Source organism: Arvicanthis niloticus, chromosome 5 (assembly GCF_011762505.2).
Source record: "Arvicanthis niloticus isolate mArvNil1 chromosome 5, mArvNil1.pat.X, whole genome shotgun sequence".
Lineage (NCBI taxonomy): Eukaryota > Metazoa > Chordata > Mammalia > Rodentia > Muridae > Arvicanthis > Arvicanthis niloticus.
This window is the reverse complement of record NC_047662.1, coordinates 32882046-32904256: the sequence shown is the minus strand read 5'-3', so window position 1 is coordinate 32904256 and position 22211 is coordinate 32882046. Positions and strand designations below refer to the sequence as shown.

General features: G+C 42.0%; 1 protein-coding gene across 1 annotated transcript in view; it reads left to right on the top strand.

The window, feature by feature from the left end:
• Positions 1-6247: 6247 nt before the first annotated feature.
• Positions 6248-22211, top strand: part of Scmh1 (Scm polycomb group protein homolog 1) — a 119257-nt gene continuing 103293 nt past the window's right edge. The window contains exon 1 of the mRNA XM_034502548.2: positions 6248-6448. The gene's annotated coding sequence lies outside the window, so the exon portion shown is untranslated. The remainder of the gene's footprint in view (positions 6449-22211) is intronic.

The window sequence follows — 22211 nt, the reverse complement described above, 5'->3', positions numbered from 1 at the left end:
CCTTTTTTAAAAAAAATTCCAAACATTAAACAATTAATGACATCTATGATAGCTGTATCCTGGGATACTAAGTGGAGTATAAATGAAACTCGTGTGTCCAAGGAAACCAGCCTCACTTAAGATACTACAATGTAATACATTTCACAGCCAGTGCTTACTAAGTGACCACTCAGAGGAGGGAGAAGTGAGCCTCTCATTTACTTTTGTAAGAAGACATGTCAGAGATGTTTTGAGCTGGATCTGAGAGAAAAACAGGGACCAAAAGGACAATATGTAGTTTTATTTACTTTTTAGCAAAGTAGTTCAGAGTCCTCCTTGCCGCTCTGTGAGCACTGGAACTACAGGTGTGAATAAGGAGCCTGGCTCTCAAGCAGCCTTCAGCCTAGACAGAGGTTACAAACATAGCCAGTTCACAGGAGATCAGAGAAATTCAAAGGATGCAGGTAAGGAAATGTCCAAGAGGCTCTGATGATGAGAGAGAGCTCATGGCAAGGACCTAAGCCAGTTCTCAGTTAACAGTGAGCAACAACCACAAAGAAACAAACTCTGCCAACAACTCGAAGGTGCTAGAAGCAGACCTTTCCCTCACTGAGGCTCCAGATGCCTTGGTTTCAGCCTGGACACACTGAGCAGAGAACTTGGTCACATTGGCCCGAGTTTTAACCTCAGGAGCTCATCAGTCGGCATTGTTTGAAGCTGCTAATCTGTGTTAGCTGCTCATGCAGCAACAGCATTGTTGCCATGGCTATTTCCACATTTGCCTCCTGATAAGGAGCTCCTCGGATTCAGGCTATAACTATCCTTGTAACCTAGGTGCTAGGTACTAAATCTCCACTGAATGAGAGAGTATGTAAGACTTAGAGATGTAGATCAATACCAGACACATTGTGTATACTCTGCTTTCCCAAGGATGAGAGTTACTGACCTTACACAGAAGGATCCCTGGAGAGAGAACAGCACCCGTCCTCCCTCCAGGAGGATATGCCAGGGCCTGGCCCCAGAATAAGACAAGTAATCAGCTTGAGTGCCCCAGGCATGGGTTAGATCAACTTTTTCCAAGGCGCTCTGCTGACAGAGGCACGATCCATCAGTACACGTCTTACAGCGTGAGAGCTGCATGTTTTTAAACCGTTTCTACTTGCAGCCTGTTCTTGTCTGAAAAATCTTCATGTGACCTTGGATAAGTCTATAAAATAGGCATGTAAATCAAACATTTACATCATAAATAAATTTGTTTTGTGGCAATTCTTTGCTAAACATAATTTTATCATTTATCAGAGATAAAAGCAAGAAAGGTACGATCATTTTTGTAGAAATAGTTAAATCTCGGATGAGTATTTGAAGTTGTAGAAAGGTGGGGAACAACTTCACCAGCTGTCTTCTAGCCCCCATGTGCATACTGTTGAACGTGTGCCCCGCCCCATCCCACATGCAAACCCCACACACTTCAGTCCCCCACAAAGAAGTTGGGTTCTGAATGATATTTACATCCATGGCAATCTCGGCAGAGCTAGAGTCTCAGGGTTTGTATTTCCCCATAGCACACTGCCTGTACATGAAATCTTTTGTGGCTAAAGTGGAGTCTTTTATTCAAAAGTCAAACTCCATTTATTGATCTCTAGAAATGTTTTATACTATTTTTTAACATGAAAAGTATAACTAACCTATGAAAAAAAATTCTATCACATGAGCTTCCTTATGCTGTGAAGTTCTACTCTTCCCTTGAGTCCTTCTGTCTGTCCAGGTGGTTTTTGTGAGACAGGCTGGCCTAGACCTCATCATGAAGCCACGGACAGACAACCTTGTACTTCAGATCCTCCTGTCTTCACCTTCCAAGTGCTGGGATCACAGGTGTGTGCCATTGTACCCAGCAGGATTTTTTTTCTTTCAACAATTCAAAATGTAAGAACAAAGCTGGAGACATGGGTCAATAGGTGAAAGCATTTTCTGTGCAAGCCTGACAACCTGAATGAATTCCCCAGGTCCATGTACAATGTTGGATGTGCTGGTGACTCAGGGAGGCAGAGACAGGGGAGTGAGCTAGAAGTTCTCAAGCCAGCTAGCCTGCGGTGTTCAGAAACTGCAGCAATAGAAACAGTGGCAGAGAGCCTGCCTCAAATCGGGTGGAGGGAGAGAACCAACTCCCTAAAAACGGACCCCTGAGCTCTGCATGCACACTGTGGCACGTGTATGTCTACTCTCTCCTTCTCTTCCTCGCTCTCTTCTTCTTCCTCCTGCACACACAATAAATACATCAATGACAAAGTTTCAATTTTTTTAAAAGTCACGCCATTTTGAGTTTCTGTCCAAACAGAGGGGTCAGATTAAGCCCGAGGACAATTGCTTGGTGGTCCTGCTCCAGATCACTCATTTCTTTCTAGTCTTCTACCGTATAGTCATTCATTTGGAAATATTTATGAATTGCCTACCAGATTCTGTTGCAGATTAGGCACTGATTAAAAGCATTCTTTTAAGAAACTTACTGTATATGCAGGAAAAATAAATCATGCTACCCAGCGACGAGACAAAAAGTCAGTCTTAAAGCCCTTCGAGAAGATCTCTGGCAGGCGGTGAGAGCTAACAGGAGATGGAAAATCATCTCCAGTTCCAACAGTGGTTGAGAAAGGGTGCTCTGAACAGGACTGCTTAGGTTCCTTTGTGTGGCCACCACTTACCGAGGTGACACTGATACGGGCAGACCCTGAGGCAACTCACTATTTTGTGCCTCAGTTTTCTTTTCTAATTTTTTTTTTATCTTTTTTTTGTTTGTTTGTTTGTTTTGTTTTTTGAGACAGGGTTTCTCCGTGTAGTCCTGGCTGTCCTGAAACTCACTCTGTAGACAGAGGCTGGCCTCAAACTCAGGACTCTGCCTGCCTCTGCCTCCCAAGTGCTGGGATTAAAGGTGTGCACCACCACTGCCGGGCATGCCTCAGTTTTCTTATCTACAAAATATGAATCGTTACACTACTTACTTCTGCGCAGGTTGGCTGTGAGAGGTCAATGTCCCATGAATAAGTTAAGACAGTGAAACACCCAATGAATGCTTGGCTTCTAGTAAACAATGGAGAAGGCTTTGACATTCAACATCATGGAAGACTGCATGAAGGCAGTATTGAGTCAGGTGGGGACTTTGGCTCATGGTGACTGAAAGAAAAGTGTTTTAAGACAGAAAGCTTATGGAGAAGCCTGGAGTACACAGAGGACAAATTAGAAACAAATCAATCAAAGAAGAAGAAAGAAGGATAGCGGGGAATTTAGAAAGGAAGGCTGTGGTTATACCATGGAGAGCCTTGAATGCCAGGCTGAGAAGTTTGAATTGTGGCCCATTGCTAATGAGGTCTTATTAAGTTTTATGAACTAGGAGACATGCTGCCAGGATCTGACAGCTGTGGGCGGCAAGTTGGAGAGAATACAAATCTGGATTTAGGTTACAGCCCCTATAGCTACTTTATTGGACCTGGATAAGGAAAGGAAGTCATTTCAAAACCACCACTATGGTTTGCAACTTAAATATCTCCTAAAAGTTAATGTGTTGAAGTCTTGGTCCTCAGTGTTTGGAGATGGGGCATTTTGGGAAGTGATTGGATCATGAAGGATCTAACCTCATGAATGGATAAATCATCGGACAGATTCATAACTTAATGGGTCTGGGGAATAGGCCTTTGCTATAAAAATGAGCTCTTATTGCTTCCTTACCACACGCATAAAAGTGAATGGGTAGGGACTAGGAAGATGACCCAGTGGGTAAAGTGCTGGCTGCGAAATCATAAAGCACCCACATAAAACCTTGGCAAAGTTGCATACATCTCTAATCCCGACACAGGGCTGGAGGAGTGAGGACAGGCAGATCCCTGGGCTTCACAGACTAGCCAGCCGAGGTAATTAGTGAGGTCTTACGCTCAATGAGTACGATGAAAAGCAAGGGGGAAAGACATTGGATGTCAACCTCTGGCCTCTACAGGTACTCACAGGCACGTACATATACATATGAACACATACATATGAACACATACATATGAACACATACACAGTTAGGCAGGTGAAGAACAATGCATGGAAACCAAGGCCAAACATTCCTTTCATTTCTCTCAGGCACGCTGTCACAGTGGCAGAAAGGAGACTAATACAACTATCATAGTTTTACCCCTAGATGGCTGTCCGTCTGGCAGTGCCGTTACCTGAAGTGCTGAGCTATGACAGAGAAGGTTTAGGAAAGTGGCTGCTTTACTCCTGAAGCTGTGAAGCGGATGGGCTCCAGATGGAACTGTAGAGTAGAAACGGAGCTGAAAAAGAGCAAGTCTGAGCAGAGGGCTGGTGATGGGAGCCAAACGCTTTGAGGTAAGCCTTTTAACAACTTGAGACAGGCGTCTGATACTCCCTAAGGGACTACTCTTTGTTTTATTGCTTTGTTTTTGAAGCCAGGATCTCACTATGTAGCCCAGGCTGGATTTGAGCTGGTGACTTTCTGTCTCTAGCTCTCAAGTGTTGGGAGCACCACTACATTTGAAAGTGAAGGAAACAGAAGGCAGAGAGAGTGAGGTCGGCCTCATAGTTTATAACCAGCCACTCTGCTCCACGGCTACCATGGCTAGCCTTTTCAGCCCCTCAGACTTTTGATTACAGGCTACTCCATGGGATCCTGGTAAACGTGGATTACTCACTGTCCTGTGATGAAACATGCACCATGGCCAAAGTAACTTGGGGAGAAAGGGGTTTTATTTTGCTTACACTTCCAGGTTACTGTTACTGAGGGGAGTCAGGGCAGGAAGTCCTGGGAGTCAAGGAAGGAACCAGGAGGCAGGAGCAGATGCAGAGGCCATAAAGGGATGCTGCTTACTGGCTTAACATTTCTGGTTTTTCCTGGAGAGCTGTGGGTACAAGGATCTTCATACTGTGCTTCCAATGAAGCATTATTAAGAAAAAGGCACCTCAGTTCACTGACTCCCTGAAAGGATCTTAGGGGCACCTTGAGTCTCGAGGTGCACATTACCATGGATAAAAAAAAAAAACCCAAAACAAACAAAAAAACAAAAAAACCCCAGCTTGAAGCTCTAATCTGGGTGTGCAAGGAACGCCTATGCTTTGGCTTCCCTTCCCTCTCTAACAGCTTCACCACCATATTCCCAGAGCCTCTCAGACTCCATCGGCCATCCCTGCCACACCTGTGCTCTCAGCCTCCCCTTATCCGGAGATGCCTTTCCTAGCAGCTTCCTTTAGGAGGCAGACGGAGTGAGCTTGGGGCTAAGGGGTGCTTTTCTGGAACCCTTCCGTTCTGGTTTGAGTTCCAGAGCTGTGATAAGGACCACTACCAAAAGCAGCTTGGGAGAGGAGACAGTTTATTTGGCTTACACTTCCACAACATTGTTCATATCTGAGGGACATCAGAGCAGCAACATGGAGACAGGAACTGAAGCAGAGGCTAAGGGGGAACATTGCTTTCCTGGCTTGCTCTTCGTGGCCTGTTTTCTTTATACCATATCTAGGACCACCTACCCCGGGGTAGCACCTCCTACATCAATCTTTAATCAAGAAAATGCAGAGACAGACTTTGCCTACAGGCCAATCTGATGGAGACAATTCCGCAACAGAGATTCCATCTTCCGAGATAAGTGTAGATTTGTTTCAAGTTGATAAAAATCAACCAGCTCTTCCCCCTAACACCTAACCCTCAGGCAAGAGCACAGCCTTTGAAATTGTGTGACCTTGGAGAAGTAACTTTACCTCCAAGGACTTCAGTTTCCTCGGGCTAAAACGTGACATTCACGAAAGACAATGGTGTGTGGGGTGGGAAAGCATCACTGGAAGAACCCAGGGTCACCGTACCTAGGGTTCAAAGCCCACTCCGGGGCAAAATAGAAGGCCTGCTTTCGTTAGTGCTGTCGCGCCCTTTTGGGGGCACACTCATTTTCTCCGCATAGTATTTCCCACCCCCTGCCTGCACACTGGAAAGAGAAAAGGTGCGAAGGAACTCTTTTAGAGTCACTCCACAGTCGGCCACCAGCCGGGTGGGGGCTGAGGACAGACGGGATTCGAACCTGGGTCCTCAGAGGACGTTATTCACTTGTCTGGGAGACGCGAACAATACAGTGGGTCCGGGCTCTTTTTAGGGCTGGCGGTCGCGAGGCCGCGGGAAGGCGCGAGCCGGGGTCGCCCCTTCCCGCCACCCCGCGCGCGCAAGAGCCCAACGGCCGCGGCGCGCGCCACCTCGCGGCAGGAGTCTCTGGCGGGCGGGGCTGGCCAGCTCTCGCCCCCGTCCCCCGCCCCTCGGCCGCCGCCGTCTCGGTGGAGCCCCCCGCCGCCCGCCGCCGCCTTAGCCGAGCCGCTCTCCTGAGCCGCCGCCCGCCCCTGCCGGCGTCCTCGCTCGCTCCCTGCTCAGCGGAAACATGGCGGCTGGAAGGGAGTGAGTGAGCCGCCCGCGCCCCGCGCCCCGCGCCGCTGTCGCCTTCAGGTAAGCGCCTCGCTGCCGCCGCCAGCCCGGGCCGTGCCCCGAGGGGCCCGCCATACGGCTACGGGCCGGAACGAATCCCCGCCCGGTGACCCCGGTGTCGGTGTCTGCGGCCCTCGGGCGGCCGTGTCAACCCGGCCCGAACCCCGGCGGCCTGCGCCGCATCCGCTCGGGCCCAGTGTCCGGCGGCGGCCTGACGCGCCGGGGTCGGCCGGGGGCGCGGCGCGCGAGTCCCCGCACAGGGCCCCTTCCGAGTGGGCAGCAGCGCTTGGGGCGGAACCGGGAAGCCTGGCTCGGGCCCAGGGCCGAGGCTCCTTCGGGCTGGTGGGACGCGTCGCCAGAGAGATTTGCCTGGGTCCCAGCAGCGGAGGACCAGGGGTCGTGGGCTCCGTGGATTCTTGGAGCTGTCTGCCAGAGTCCCGGGGCGGGGGGTGGGGGGAGCTCACGTGTGCCACCTGCCTGGAGCCCGGCCAGCACCGGGCGGCTACGGCAGGTTTCGAACCTCAGACCGGGAATGGCAGACAACCTTGGAGCACAGCAGGGGAAGGCGTTCCCAGGTAGATGGGTGAACCCCAAAACATCCCTCAAAGCGAAGAGAACCGAGAGTCATCTGGTTCCCCCTACTCTTATCCTCTTTGGAATGGAAGTATCTTTTAAAATCCCAAATAATACCCTAATAATTTGGCGAACGTACTGTTCCAAAGTAACCCAGTCTGGTCCTGGATGGACTTGGTTGTAGGTCTCCCGTCTTTCTACTTCACTTCCCTCATGGGCAGCTGTTTAGAGTGAAGATAGTAATCGTGTCCCCAGAGTCTTATTTTGGCGAACTCCCAATTCCTTTAGTCTTTCTCTTTACTCTGTCTTTGATCCGCTCCTTTGATGAGCTCTGCTTTACCCATATTGCCCCCACAGAAGAGCTTATTGTGAGCAGAGAGAGAAACATACACACACCCCAAGCTCAATCGTTTTTGAGGGAAGAGCTTTGACCCTAAAGGACTGACCTTAAATAAAAAGTACTCTCCCTTCCTCATTTTCGTACTATGTTGAACTTAGGGGGTGGGGGTGGGGAGCAGTGAGGGAAAGCTGTCTAGTAGCATGTGTGTTCACCCAAGCTAAAAGAGATCATCCTGTTTTGTGGTTTCTCTTCCTTTGAAAAATTGAACACTTGATCAAATGAGCTAATGTATATCAAAAGATTGTACAGTGTAATATATTATGCAAATAAAAGAGCTTATTAGTTTTGCTCTAAAAAGGACTGATTGGTCCAAACTGCAATTTAATATTTGCTTGGAGAGAGAACTGCTTTATTACAATGAACTTTGCTTTTTTTCCCACCCTGCCAGCAGAAGGCCTTAACTTGCTGTGAAAAACAACACGTTTTGTTGCTCATTAAAAAGCATTCCCTTTTTTTTAGTTTAATTCTTTTAAAGTCACTTAGCCTTGGTGTACATAGGGTTAAAGTATTTAAAAAGGATCTTTTATCAGTTTCTTAGACCCTTGCCTATGCATCCCTGCAAACAAGTCATTTCTTAAGCTCATTAGAGAAGTGATGGCCTTGTAGATAAAATGCTAAGCTCTGTATCTGGGACCTTGTTCAAGATCTGCTCGGAAGTCTCACTGTTCTTATAACCAAGGCAAGTGCATACTAGCAGTCAGAACTGTGTTTATCTTTGTTCTCATGTCTTTGTTTCTTAAATTGGTTAGTGGTTTTAAAGTTTGTAGCACATATGTCAAAAATTTTCAAAGTATTTCTTTTTAATATTTTGTGTGTGCATGTGTGTGTGTTCACGCGCGCATGTTCACACTCACGTGCACTTGAGTGTTGTTTCCCATGGAGGCCAGAGGAATAAGATTTCCCTACAGCTGGAATTAGAGGCAGTTGTAAGATAATTGTTGGGTGCTAAGAGCCAAGCTTGGGTTCCTCTTGAGGAAAGAGATGTGATCTTTAACATTGAGCTCTCTCTTCAGCCCCACGCATGTCAGATTTTAAATCTTGGTATGTTGTACAGATACTGTTTCACTTTTGTGTAATGTGTTAAAAATTTATGTGACACTGTTCTGTACAGAACTGTATAGGTACGGAAGTCTCTGAACCCTCCAATGTAAGGATTCAAACTGGGAAAACACTGGTATGAACATTACAGTGAAATTTAAACTTGCTGTATACTTATAGACTCCCATGTGTCAGGCATTGTGTTATGTATGGCGCTAAGTTGGACACACAGATACGTGAGACATTTCTAATCATTATGGAGTTGGATCAATGTGGTACTTACACGGGCTATCTCAATAAAAGTTAAGCACTGCACATAGAGTGAGGGCATTTGAACTAGCCAGGCTTTGAGGGAAGGCTTTGGGGAGGCATGAGCCCAGGCTCCGGTGGTAAGGGGGCCAAGAGAAGTAGAATATACCTTAGAGAAAATAGAACAAATAAAGGAAAAGTGTGAGAAAATGAGTGACCCCCACAACCCACAGCATTTTGTGACTGCCAATAATGTAACAGTAGAGATAAAATGTAGTGAATTAAGATGCTCTAGTCAGGTAGAGGCTGTGTCATGGTGGACCTTGTGTGTATAAACATTGTGAAATTAATTCAGTGGGGGATGTTCTTTAACCACTGAAAGGCTTACTAAAAAAATCTAGACGCGGTTGAAGGTTGAAGTAGCATTAAAAATGGGCATTTATACTTGAATATGGTTTTATTTTATTTATTTTTAGATTTTGTAATTTTTTTAGTTAGACCAGGGAACAAATATAATGGAAGTAATGTGGAAGAAATAAATTGTGGTCAGAACATAAAATATTAATATATTATAAATAATAAAGTTGTCTAATGTGGAACCGCTCTAGGTGACAACTAGATATGTATGTATATATGTGGGGGGTGGCTAACGGAAATGCAACAGAAGCGAAGGTCATTGAAGTGGAGTATGGCGGAGCGGTGAGGACGGCAAAGTGATTTAGGGTGATGGGCTGAGGAAGAGAGGAAGATTGTGACCCAGGTGCTGTAAAGATAAAGGATTAATTGAGGTAGTAGATGAAACAGGAGGCAGTCGGGCAGAAAGTGGTCCTGCCAGATGGCACAAACCTCAGAGGAGGACGTTTAAATGCAGGAGTGGGGAAGTCAGGGTTTTTACCTTTTCCTTCTTACAGGCAGGTTCTGATCTCTTCATTTTTATTCAGGACTCACATCAATTATTGTTTGCACCAAAGAGTCTGTTTTGAGGCTTGAAAATAAGGGCAAATACCATATATTGAATATTTTTTACCCATATATAATGGCAAAGGGTTTTTCTGTGATGCTTGTGGGTGAGTAGGAAACAATTAGATAATGGAGTGAGATTAAACTGTAATTACGGGACAGCCCAGTAGAAAGAGCCTGCGCTGTGGAGCTGGAAACACCAGAATTCACATCTCACCTTAGGACTGTAAATTCCCTGATATATAGAAATAATGAATAAGTAAATAAATGAAAATTCTTATTTCATAGAATTTCACAAAGTTTACATAAAACACATAAGAGGCACTAGGAAAGCAACTGGCTCTTTCTATAAGTAAAGTAAATGTTCATTTTCTTATTTCTGCTTTTAATGGGCTTATGCTCGGCTTGCAGAAATGAAGCTCCCTCTCCCCACTTACTGAATGATTAAGCAGAATACAGTAAGTATTCTTTTACCTGAGGGAGGTAAAGGCACAGTAGGAAATGTAGTCTTCACATTCAAGATAAGTTTTCTTTGAGCCCTGGAGATATTTCAGTAGATTACATAATAATTATGTCTAGCTATCAAGTATGCTCTAGCAATATAGAGTATTTTTATTTCAAATTATTAGCTTTGACACAAATTGGGTATTGTATTCATTTAAGTCAATAGTGGGATATGTGTGTGGCTAGAGAAATGGACTTGAGCTGTTCTGTGAAAGCCTTGACACTATCAGATTTGGAATTGGTTCCAGATATATTAGTGAGCAGTGGCTTATATGTCCATCCTCTCTACCTACCTCAGTTTACTATGCGTTCATTTAGACACATTAATTCAGAAGTTCAGATTTTTGTTTGAAGTAAATAAATTCCTCTTTGAAAATAAGTTCCCTATAGGCCAATTTCGGATTAACAAAGTGACAGTCATGGTTTGTTTTGACGCTATAGTTTAATCCTTGCAAAGACCTTATTTGGTAGATAGGCTCAGTCAAACTCTGGATTCTGTTGGTAAAAGATTCTCTTTCCCACCATACTGACTTACAGTAAAAACAAAGCCCAGATCTCTTATTGTTGCTAAATATTAACTGCGTAGAGGCAGTTCACTTTGATTCTCAGATACTCAGCTTCTTAATAAAATGAGGGAAGGTATAGCTACAAGGTTGAAGTGAGTAAATTCTTGATGGTTATTGGTCACATCAGACACTGAAATATTAGATCCCTCTTTCCTTATCTGAAATTCAAACCTTGGCCAAAGCTTTAATACTAACTTTAGCTATCAAGGACTTTCTACAGCTAATTGTTTTGATAACCTTGTGACTGGATAAACCCAGAAACTCTTGCTCTCCCAGCCTCTTCCGTCATCTGTCATCTTTGGTATTATTATTATTCTTGTCTGGTCTTACTTCCTCTTCCTCTCTCTCCTAAGCCTTATTCTCTTCTTCTTAAGCATTTTTACATGTTCTTCCAAACTGCTGTTTTCCTGTATTGTTGACCATCTCACTGGTGGTGGTGTGTGTGCCCATTGAGTCCTGGCGAGGGTATTGATTGTTCTGTAACCCTTTAAAATAATAGCTCATTTACATTCATCTCAATGGGAGAGTTGAGAATAACTAATTTTTCTGTCACTACTATTTCCAGACACCGTCTTTTTCTTGTTAAAATGCCTATGGTTTTCCAGAATAAGTGTTACATTGCCCTTGTTAGGTCTTCTTTACCATTTAGGATATGGCACACAATGTCTCCCTTACAACCTCCTTTACTGCCTTCATTCTGAGTGACTTCAATGTTCACATGGATTATTTTTTCCTCCAAAATACTGGTTTCTTTTACTCAAGAGATCATATACCGAATCCACTTCCCTGTGTTACCTTTTATCACCTAGAGCTGGCCCACCTCTGAAATGATGAATGAAAGTGACCAGCTTTGTTTAGAACTTCTCCTTTGCCTGGCCTTTGATTATCCTCATTAGGTCGTTCCTTGACCTTATCACTCCTTCCCCGTCCAGGTCAGTTTTTTAGCATATTTTAAAATTCACTCTCTTGCCATTACCCCCAAGTACCATGCTCCATTTTTCTGTCCCTGAAGTCATAAAGCTTGTTGACTCAAGCCGACCTCTTTCATTGTCAGCATCAGTGCTGCTCACCTGAGACAGACCACACTGTTGGACTGACTGCTGCCTTTGGGCCTTTACTACACACTTTATTTTCTGTCAGGAATTGTGTAAAAAATACTCTCTTTTCAGTTTTCTGACCTTTTTTTTAAAAGATTAATTTATTTATTTTAAGTATATGAGTACACTGACAATCTCTTCACACACACCAGAGGAGGGCATCAGATCTCATTACATTACAGTTGGTTGTGAGCCACCATGTGGTTGCTGGGGATTGAACTCAGGACCTCTGGAAGAGCAGCCACTGCTCTTAACCACTGAGCCATCTCTCCAGTTTGACTTCTGACCTTCTTAATTCCTCTTCTCAGTCTCAACATATGGCCAACTGCTGAAAAATGTAGATAACATGAAAATGATATTTGTCTCATTTTCCTTCTCACAAAGTTGCTTTAAATTACATATCTATGTTTTCCTACATCTTCTGTTTACCTAAGCTAAATTGTTGAGCCCCATCTTTTCCTAGTCTCTAACCTTTTTCTCTCTTCTGACTCCTAAACACATACACACACACACACAAATCTTATCAATGAAGTAAATCTTGTAAACTGCTTACCCTTTATACAAACTTAAGTTGTATACAATGGCTATATATATATATATATCCATACATACATATATATATACACACACATATATGTATATATACACATATATACAATATAAATATATAAATACAATATAAATATTTATTTTATATTTATATACACATAGATACTTTCTCACCTTTACTTTTTAATACATTTTATTTTAGGTGTGTGTTGGTACACATGTGAAAGATGAAGGTCTTGGGATTTATTTGAGGTCATGTCGTCAGCTTGGCAGCAAGCACCTTTGCGTGCTGAGCCATCTTGCAGGCCCATCTTGCAGATCCTCACTCTTTGTTTTCACTGTGTCTTGACTTAATAAGGCTCGGTTTTCTAATCTGAAAATGAGCATAGTAGTAGTGCCTGTTGGGTGCTATAGAACCTCAAGATTTCTGTTAGTTTAAAAAAAATCCCTAATCCATGTGAAGGAGCTCTGTACATCCTATGTTACATTCATGTATATATTAGTTTATTATTGCTGCTTGTATCAGTTTCCCAAGTACTCAGGAGATAATAGTCTTGCTATTTCAAAAATAAAAGAAACGGATTTAAAGGTTTTGGAATTCATTCTAGTCACCACAGTAAAGTGGCGGAGGCCCGGGAGCTACTCTAGTCAAGGTCATCAGTTTTCCTCTTCGAGCGGAAGTGGGCGAATGTCTGAAAGGCAGCAGGTCCATGCATTAGCAGTATTTTACTTTCATGATTACCCCCTGTTCCCTAAAACATTCCCCCCCCTCCCCCGCTTAGAACTCAGTGCCCTTCAGTGTTTGGCTGCCTTGCTGGCTACATCACTGCATGTAGTGTTTGCATGAGAACTTTTCTCCCCTTGCCTGCCCTCCATTACATTCTCTTAACAGGCAACTTGGTTTAATTGCACCTGCACACCTAGGACTCAAACCCTTCTGTGGTCCTGATATTTCTTTTGAGTGTTAGCCTATGTTTAGCTACCCGTGTGCAGCTTCACAAACAGCTGTCAGCCATATCTCCCTGGATCACTAAGCAACCTTGTTTTTGGCATTTGTTACAACAGCACTAGCAATTAGCCCCCAGAGCAGTTAATGTCCAGTTTGGCTATGGAGATGCTGTAGGTCACAGTAGAAAGGTAGAAGATGTGGGGAAGGGCAGAATATTGACAGATGTTGTGTACATCTTTTTAAATTTGAAGTATGTACTAATCCTAATAATGGGATGCCAGACATTGTCAACAGGATTTTCTGATAAGAAACTGAAGTGCAGATGGAGAAAATGATGTGCCCAGTTGTGAACAGCTAGGAAGTGTCAGAATGACTCCTCAAAACCAGGTCTTACTACACTCTGCTTTGTTCAGAGTGGCTCACTTCCTCTTTTGACCTTTTTCTAAGTTTCTAAAAACTTGGTGTGTATTATTGAACCTCATGATGTTCCTCTAGATGGTCATCATGAATTAATTTTCTTAAGTTTGATGCTTATAAGTGCTGCTGTCCCTCATTGTTCACTTTTTAAAATGAAAGCATATACATGTATTTTCATTTTGTCTGCAGTGTTTCTTGCTGCTTTGCTTATAGCCACACTCCCAGGTGCTTTCTTAGAATGTTTTATTAGAGTTGCTTTACACCATCCTTATTGTGCTAGCTAGTTTTATGTTAGCTTGACACAACCTAGAGAGAATCATTTGGTAAAAGGGAACCTCAGTTGAGAAAATGCTCCCACCAGATTGTCCTGTGAGCAAGTTGATGGTGCATTTTCTTGATTGATGGTCAGTGCCACCCCTGGATAGGTGGTCCTGGGTGGTAGAAGAGAGCAGGCTAAACAAACCATAGTGAGCAAGCCAAGAAGCAGCATCCCTCCATGGCCTCTCCATCAGTTCCTGCCTTCAGGTTTCTGCCCTGACTTCCTTTGATAATGGTCCATGATAAGGAAGTGTAGGATGAACTAAATAAACCCTGCCATCTCCAAGTTGCTTTTGACCAGTTTTATCACAGCAGTAGAAATCCTAAGACACATAAACATTCCTCTAACATGGTGGAAATGAGACTGTTTTAACCATTGTGTCCTGTGAAGTATGAGAGAAAACAGAAAAGTCAATATATTTATTCATAAACAAATAATTTAGAAGTTTAGTTTTATTATTAGTTTATTAGTTTAATTCTGGTTTTGTAGTATTTCACTGTGCCAGAAAATTTCCAAATCATTACATTTGTTTCTTCAAAAATAAAGCAGATTCCACGTCATCCAGGGTTATGTAGAAAATCCTGTCCCCCCAATAAAATAAAATTAAAAAAATTAGGAGTATAAACACTTATATATAAAGGGTCATAATTCCAAAGTAAGAGAATATTTATTTGAGCTTAGACACATTGTTGTTGTTTGCATTTTTATAGGCTTTCATGTGTTCACCAATTCAACAAATATTTATTTTGTCTAATACTTATTTGTATCTAATAAATATTTGTGTCCAGACACTGCTATGCTCCATGCCGTGTGTCTTAGTTATGGTTACTATTGCTGTGATGGAATACCATGACTTGGAGTTCCATGTAACAGAAAACCATCAAAAGCATCGAGGGCAGGGACTCACACAGGTCAGAACTTAGAGGCAGGAGGCATAGAGGAGTGCTGCTTACTGACTTGCTCCTCATGGCTTGCTTAGCCTGCTTTCCTATAGAACTCAGAACTACCACCAGCCTTGGGGTAGCACCACACCCACAAAATAAGCTGGGACCTCCATTGATCACTAATTAAGAAAATGCCGTACAGCTGGATCTTAAGGAGGCATTTTCTCACTTGAGGATTCTCCCTCTCTGCTAACTCTAGCTTGTGTCAAATTGACAAAAAATTAGTCACTATACTACGATAAAGATGGATACCATAATTTTAAAATATTAAAAGATAAGTCATAGAGTTGAAAAAAATAATTGTGGTACACTTAATAGCCAATATTAATACAATAATAAAAATTCCTTTTAGTGGATTAAAACAAGACAAATCAGTAGACAGATAAGACAGACTAAATGTTTATTAACCATTTGGATAAATTAATTTTTTAATTGCCTCCATCAGATTGGCTTGTGGACCCATCTGTGAGGCATTTTTAAAAATGATTTATTAATTTATTTTATGTGTATGAGTACACCATTGCTCTCTTCAGACACACCAGAAGAGGGCATCAGACCCCCAATGCAGATGGTTGTGAGCCACCATGTGGTTGCTGGGAATTGAACTCAGGGCCTCTGGAAGAGCAGTCGGTACTCTTAACCACTGAGCCATCTCTCCAGCCCCCAATAAATTAAATTCTTACAAGATGTCATTTTATACCTGTCAAGTTGGCAAAAATGAAGCCTTGCAGTTTCAAAAGTTAGTGGAGATGAGGAGCTAAAAGAGCTCTTGGGTACTGCTGGTGAGACTAGTAATCACACAGCCACAGCAGAAACAGTTTGCATATACCTGCTGAAAGAAAACTGTTACCCCATAAAGCTTCACCAGCATGGCTGCCTAAGCATGAGTTGAACAGGGACAACAATCGACATGCTAAAGTGGCCAGAGGGGTAAGATGGTAGGTGAAGGAATGGGGAAATCCAAAAGACCTCCACCTGCTCAAAATGCTACAGACAATTAAGGAATGCTGAGATTGGGAGAACTAGTCTTTCCAAGGAAGAGGACATCAATTGATTATCCAATACTGAATGGTTAGTCCTGAAAACATACATCTGTTAACACACAAACCAAGTAGGTTGTATTTATGTATACATATATGTATGTAACAAGAATTAATGAAGAACAAATATGAATTTGAAAGGGAGTAAGGAGGGGTGAGTAGGAGGGAGAAAAGGGAAAGGGGAAATAATGTAATATTATAACCTCAAAAATAAATAATTAAAAAATAGAAAAAAGAAACACAAAAATATTCACACATGATTATAGCAAAAATCAATCATTCAATCAAATCAATCAATCAAACTAAGATTGGGCATGGTGACACATGCTTTTAATCCTAGCACATAGGAGGCAGAGGTAAGTGGATTTCTGTGAGTTTGAAGACAAAACAAAAACTAGTTTAAATATCTTTTAACAAAAGAATAAAAATATTGACACTTTATCTAATATAATTACATATGATAAGGAAAATGACCTTGTAAATCTTGCAAAAATTTGAGTATAAATTTCAGAAAATAAATATATGTTGCTTAAGTTGTATTTCAACTATGTAGTGAATATATGTATCTATTCATTATTCTTAAAAATATGGCCGGGCAGTGGTGGCGCACGCCTTTAATCCCAGCACTTGGGAGGCAGAGGCAGGCGGATTTCTGAGTTCAAGGCCAGCCTGGTCTACAGAGTGAGTTCCAGGACAGCCAGGGCTACACAGAGAAACCCTGTCTTGAAAAACCAAAAAAAAAAAAGGTCTCACCAGTTGTGTTTTAAATATCAATATATAGCCCTTTTTATGAGTGTAGTATGGGAAGAAGATAGCAAAAGTATAAAAAGATATAATTAAGTTGAATCATAAAATTTCTGGTTTTGTAAGTCTGAAATTGCCAAATACAGGTTATATTAAATCACCTGAACTCTTTGAATCTAGCTTAACAAATGCTTTGGTTGAAATACATTCAAATTACTATCACAACACAAAGGTGAGGACAGCAGTCTGCCAAGGCAGAAGAGGAAGAGACCTTTGGAAGCCTCTGTAGTGAGAACAGCATATGAACTCTGAGAAAGAGTTAATGAAAAGACAGCTTCCCATAGGAAGAGATAAAGACACCTTTGAATGGAATAGTGTTGGCAGTGCCTTGGAAGAAGGTCTTAAGAGGAAGAACAGGCACAGCATCACTTATCTGTAGAGCACCTAACAGCTACATAGAACTTAGTCTGCTCAAGGTCACGAGGTTGGCTACAATTTGAACTCTGGCAGCCTGGGACCAGAGTCTATGTATATGATCAATAAACTTATAAACAAAATCAGTAGGAAATAGTGTTTTGAATGTCAAGGGGACAACACTAAGTTTAAAATGAATAGTCATCAGTATGAAAAACTCAAGATACTCAAAACAAAATTATTTAAAAAACAGCATTCACTTAAAAAAAGTTATATGCTTCAAGTACAGGACACCAATATAATAAGAAGTATAGTTCTCAGAATACTAATTATTCAACATACTACCACTTCTCTGGACTGGTGATTATAATCCTATTAATTTGAGAATATGGTAGAGTCAGATATTCAGAAGAGATCTCTATTTTTTAAATGCTTGGTGTATCAATGTGAAGAAAGGAATTTTTATTCTTTGAAGACTGGAATCATAGTTTCTCTTAGCTAATCAGGATTGATATTCACAATTTTGTTTACGCTGTATTTTCTGATTTTTAACAAAAATAGTACTTACCCTTTTGTTTTTAGTGGATACTCTAAAAAACATTTCAGCTTTAAATACTTTACAACTGAGAGGATGGAAGAGAACTTTGAAGCAGAGTTTAACAATCTGAAAATTGGGGTCAAGAGAAATGATTCAGTGATTAAGAGTGGGTATTGTTCTTACAGAGGACCTGAATTCAGTTCACAGCACCTACACTGGGTAGATCACAGTCTTCTGACTCGAGCTCCAAGGGGTACCAATGCCTTTGACTTCTGAGGGCACCTGCACTTGTGTGCACACACACCCTGCCTCCACAGATACACCTAATTAAAAAAAAAAAAAAAACAGCTCATCAATCTGGACACAGTTGTATTACTTGGTAGTTAGAAAGTCCCTTTTCAATCCTAGTCTTCCATTTGCTGGCTTTGTGATTTAGGCAAGGACATTGCAATGGTGATATCTAAGATTTCTTCTAACTTAAGTTCTGAGACTGCTAGTTGTTCAGTGACAAAATGAGGCCCGATGAAAGGAATAGCTTGGCAAAGGCATGAAAGCTGGAATCTAGCTCTACTGACTCTTGGCTCAAATATCATCAGGTATTTGATTGGCCACTGTATATCAGACATGAACTAGTTATATGGGGCAGGGGAGGGGGAAGCATGGGAAATTGCTTAAGAGTTTATCCAGTATATCAAAGTGGCAACCAGATCTTCTTTATGTGTGCTTGTACATATCTTATTCTAGAATGTAGTTATTCTAGAATGTACTTACTTTAGAATGTAGAATGTAGGACACCTTTTCCATATAAGCTACTAAACTAATCAGGAGGGTAATCTTTCTTGAGTAGCTTGGGTATCTTCTAGATATACCAAAACATGAAAACATTTTCCCTAACTGCATATGAATATTATTAGTTCTATTTGGTATGTTAAAAAAAAAAAGATAGACCCCAGGACTCAGATATTTGGCCATTAAGAAATGTATGCTAGAACTCAGTTTCAAACATGGGCCAGCCTGACTTACATTGCCTTTTCCATTTACCATGTACACTGTCCCCAGCAGAGTTCTACAATTTTAGGACTTTATAAGTTGATTTATGACAGTTAGTTAACACCTATATTTTCATTGAGTGTATATTATTTCATCAAACAGTATAGGCAAACTAGAATCCTTATGTTATAGTTCAGGTCTTAAATGTCCCTGCAAAAGGGCCCATTTGTTAAAGACTTGGTCTCCAGGCTGGTGCTTTTAGACTCTATTGGAACCTTTAAAATAGGAGCCTAATAGGAGGCCTCTGAGCTGTTGGGGGCATGCTCTCAAAAGCAAGAGTGGACCTCAGTATCTTCTTTCATTTTTTTTTCCATGCTTTCCACCATGAGGTAAGCAGCTTTGTGCTGCTGCAGTGCTGATCTGCCTTGCCGCAGGCTCAGAGTGACAGGGCCAATTGAATATGGGTTGAATTCTCTAAAATTGAGCTAAAATAAATGTTTTCTCTTCATTAGTAGGTTGTCTCGGATATTTGTTAGAGTGACAGAAAATTGATTAACATCTAAGTAGAAAAATGAAATGCTTCAGGAAATCAATCAAGATTCTTTCTGCATATGGTGGTGCCTATGCGGGTGGTATGCATGCCTTTGGAGGCCAGAGGAAAACCTCAGGAATACTAGCCACCTTATTTCTGAGACAGGTTTTCATGGATCTGGAGCTCCTATGTTAGGCTAGGCTGGCTGGTACCCTGTGGATCCTCATCCTGTCTTAGCCTTCCATTGCTAAGGTTACAAGTTCACATTACCATATCTGGCTTTTTTTTTTTTTTTTTAATTGGGTTCTGGGGATTACAACTTGCTTCATGGCAAGCACTAAACAAATTGAGTCATTTCCTCAGCTTGAGGTTGATTTTGAACTTGAGAAAATGTATGTTCCTTTTATAAAGAGTCAATGTTCATGTTTTAATTTCTGTACTCTCTCAACCTTTGGTCTACATCTGCTTTCCCATCTCAACCAGTCACTTACAAACTCTCTAATGATACAAAGGAGGGTGAGATGGTTTCGTCCCTTGGTGGCTTTATTACCAATTCACTGGCTGGGGTCCTTTTGCTCTATTTAGGTTAGAAGCAGTGGTTAGGCAAAGCAAAGCTCAAGTGTTAGTCTTTGGCGTGCTGCCAATTGGCATTTGCCGCCAGAGGACATGGCAGTAGACAGATGGAGAAGCAGCAGAAAAAAAATACCTTCTAGTGTTACAGCTTTCCTGCAGGCTTCAGGAAGCCAGACCCTTAGCTCTACAGTATTCCAGCTCCCTCATTAGCCTGGGAGATTGAGATTTCCTAGCCCTTGGCAGATGCCAATTTTACAGCTCCTGGCCTGGGGTGTCTGAGATCTCTGGCTTGTTCCTAAGGTCTTTTCAGCTCTCAGGAACTCTTCAAGTGACTAAGGTGCCTGCTGCTACCCTTCTCTGGTTTCAGTTCTTTGACAGCCTCAACTCTGTTCTCTTTCTACTTCTGCCATTTTCCTTGTTTCTGCCCTAGATGGCCTCTTGAATTGTTCAGTTCCCTCTTGTTACTGTGACCCCTTTCCCCAGTTGCTACTGTTCAGGAGGTGACTATTGATGCTTTCCAGCCACTATTGTTGCCATTGTGGCCTGTGCTGCTGCACTTGACCATGAGTCTTGTGGTCTTGTCCATACAGACAGATCTGCCTTTGCAGCTTGGAGTCCTTGCTGCTCCTCTGTCTGCCTTTCTGCTGTCTTGCTGTCACTGCTGCTCTCCTTTCTCTGCTGCTTCTCTCTTTCTGATACTGGCTCAGCCCCCACCACTGGAAGTAGACAAGAAAAGGCCACCCAAGAAGCTTTTACTTGTGCCTAGTTTTGCAATGGCAGAGGAGTTGTCTCTCAGCCAGTTTATCAAGTAACGAAACTCCTTGCTTATATTGCCAGAAAATGGGTGTTTGCACCAATCATAGCAAACCTGGCATTCAGATGAAGGTTTGTTTTATACCAATTGCATCGATGTCTTTTTAGCACCTGCCACAGTAGTCCCACCAGGAAAAATGCTCCTTCTGCCTTTGTTGGAAATGGTTACAGGGTCATCTGGAGTTTACCGAGTCTTATAATAGTAAAAAGACAGGTACAAACTGTTTCAAACAGTCCTGGCTAAGGCCGTACCTTCAGGAGCCAGAGCAATCAGCTTTAGTCCTAATGCAGTTTTTTCAAAGTATCCATGGAGTGTTGAAAACAGCTAGTGTTTCTTTAAGAGTAGTCTGGCTGGCTGTTTGAGCCCCCTGTCAGCAGCCAAGGAAGCAAGAGAATTCAATTATAGGGCCACATTGCCCCATCCCTTAATATCTTTGTTCATTTACAGGAAAGTGAACATCCATCAGGAATGCTTTCCATCAGAAGATCTTTTTTTTTAAATTAATTTTTATGTGTGTGGATGTTTTATCTGCATGCATGTATGTCTGTATACCACTTGTGTGTTTGGTGCCTGCAGATGCCAGACAAAGGCATTGGATCCCTTAGAAATAGTGTTGTAGTCTATTTGAGCTGCTGTATGGGTTCTGGGAACTGAACTCTGGTCGTCTGGAAAAGCAATTAGTGTCTAAACCACTGAACTATCTCTCTAGCCCCTGCAATAAAATCAGAAAGAACTTACACTAATTGTGACTTTAGTAGATTTTTTTTATGTGTATACCTGTTTATATATATGTGATATATATATATATATATATATATATATATATATATATATGTGTGCATGTATATAAGTCAGGTAATAATTTGTGTATGTTCTTTAATTGGCCCTCCACCTTCTCTTTTGAGACAGTCTCTCACTGAACATGAAACTCACAGATTTGACTAGACTGGCTAGGCAGCAAGCTCTAAGGATTCTCCCCTCTATTTTCTCAGCACTGGGATTATAGGTACATACCACCACACATAGCTTTTACGTGGATGCTGGGGCTCAAGCTCAGGAATTCATGCTTGTACAGTAATCATTTTATAGACTAAGCCATCTTCCTAGTTCCCACATTTAATCAGTTTTAACAGTACTTTAACAATGTTTGGTATTTTAACAGTACTGTGATCACACTTGCCTGGTGCTCCAGAGGGAGATGGAGCTCCCTCACATGTTTCAAGTTTTTTTATCCAGGTGAGAGGAACTTCGCTTCAGTGTCCTTCCTTACCAAGCCTATAACCCTAGTCTCGTCCTGACAAGAGCCTCCAACAAATCCTAGCCGAAGACCAGTCTAAAACAATATTTGCCTGCTACTCTTTAAAAATGTGTACATGATTTTAAAAAAGTTTGAGAAGCTACCAAGTCAAGTCAAGCTTAAGAAGATAGAACAACCAAATATATTGTAATCACGTGGGTGTCATCTTGGAACAAAAAGAGTGTGTTAGGTAAAATTAAGAAAATGTGACTCAAGTATTGGCTTTATAATTAATAGGGTATTGGCATTGGTTTATTAACTGTAACTGATATGCATA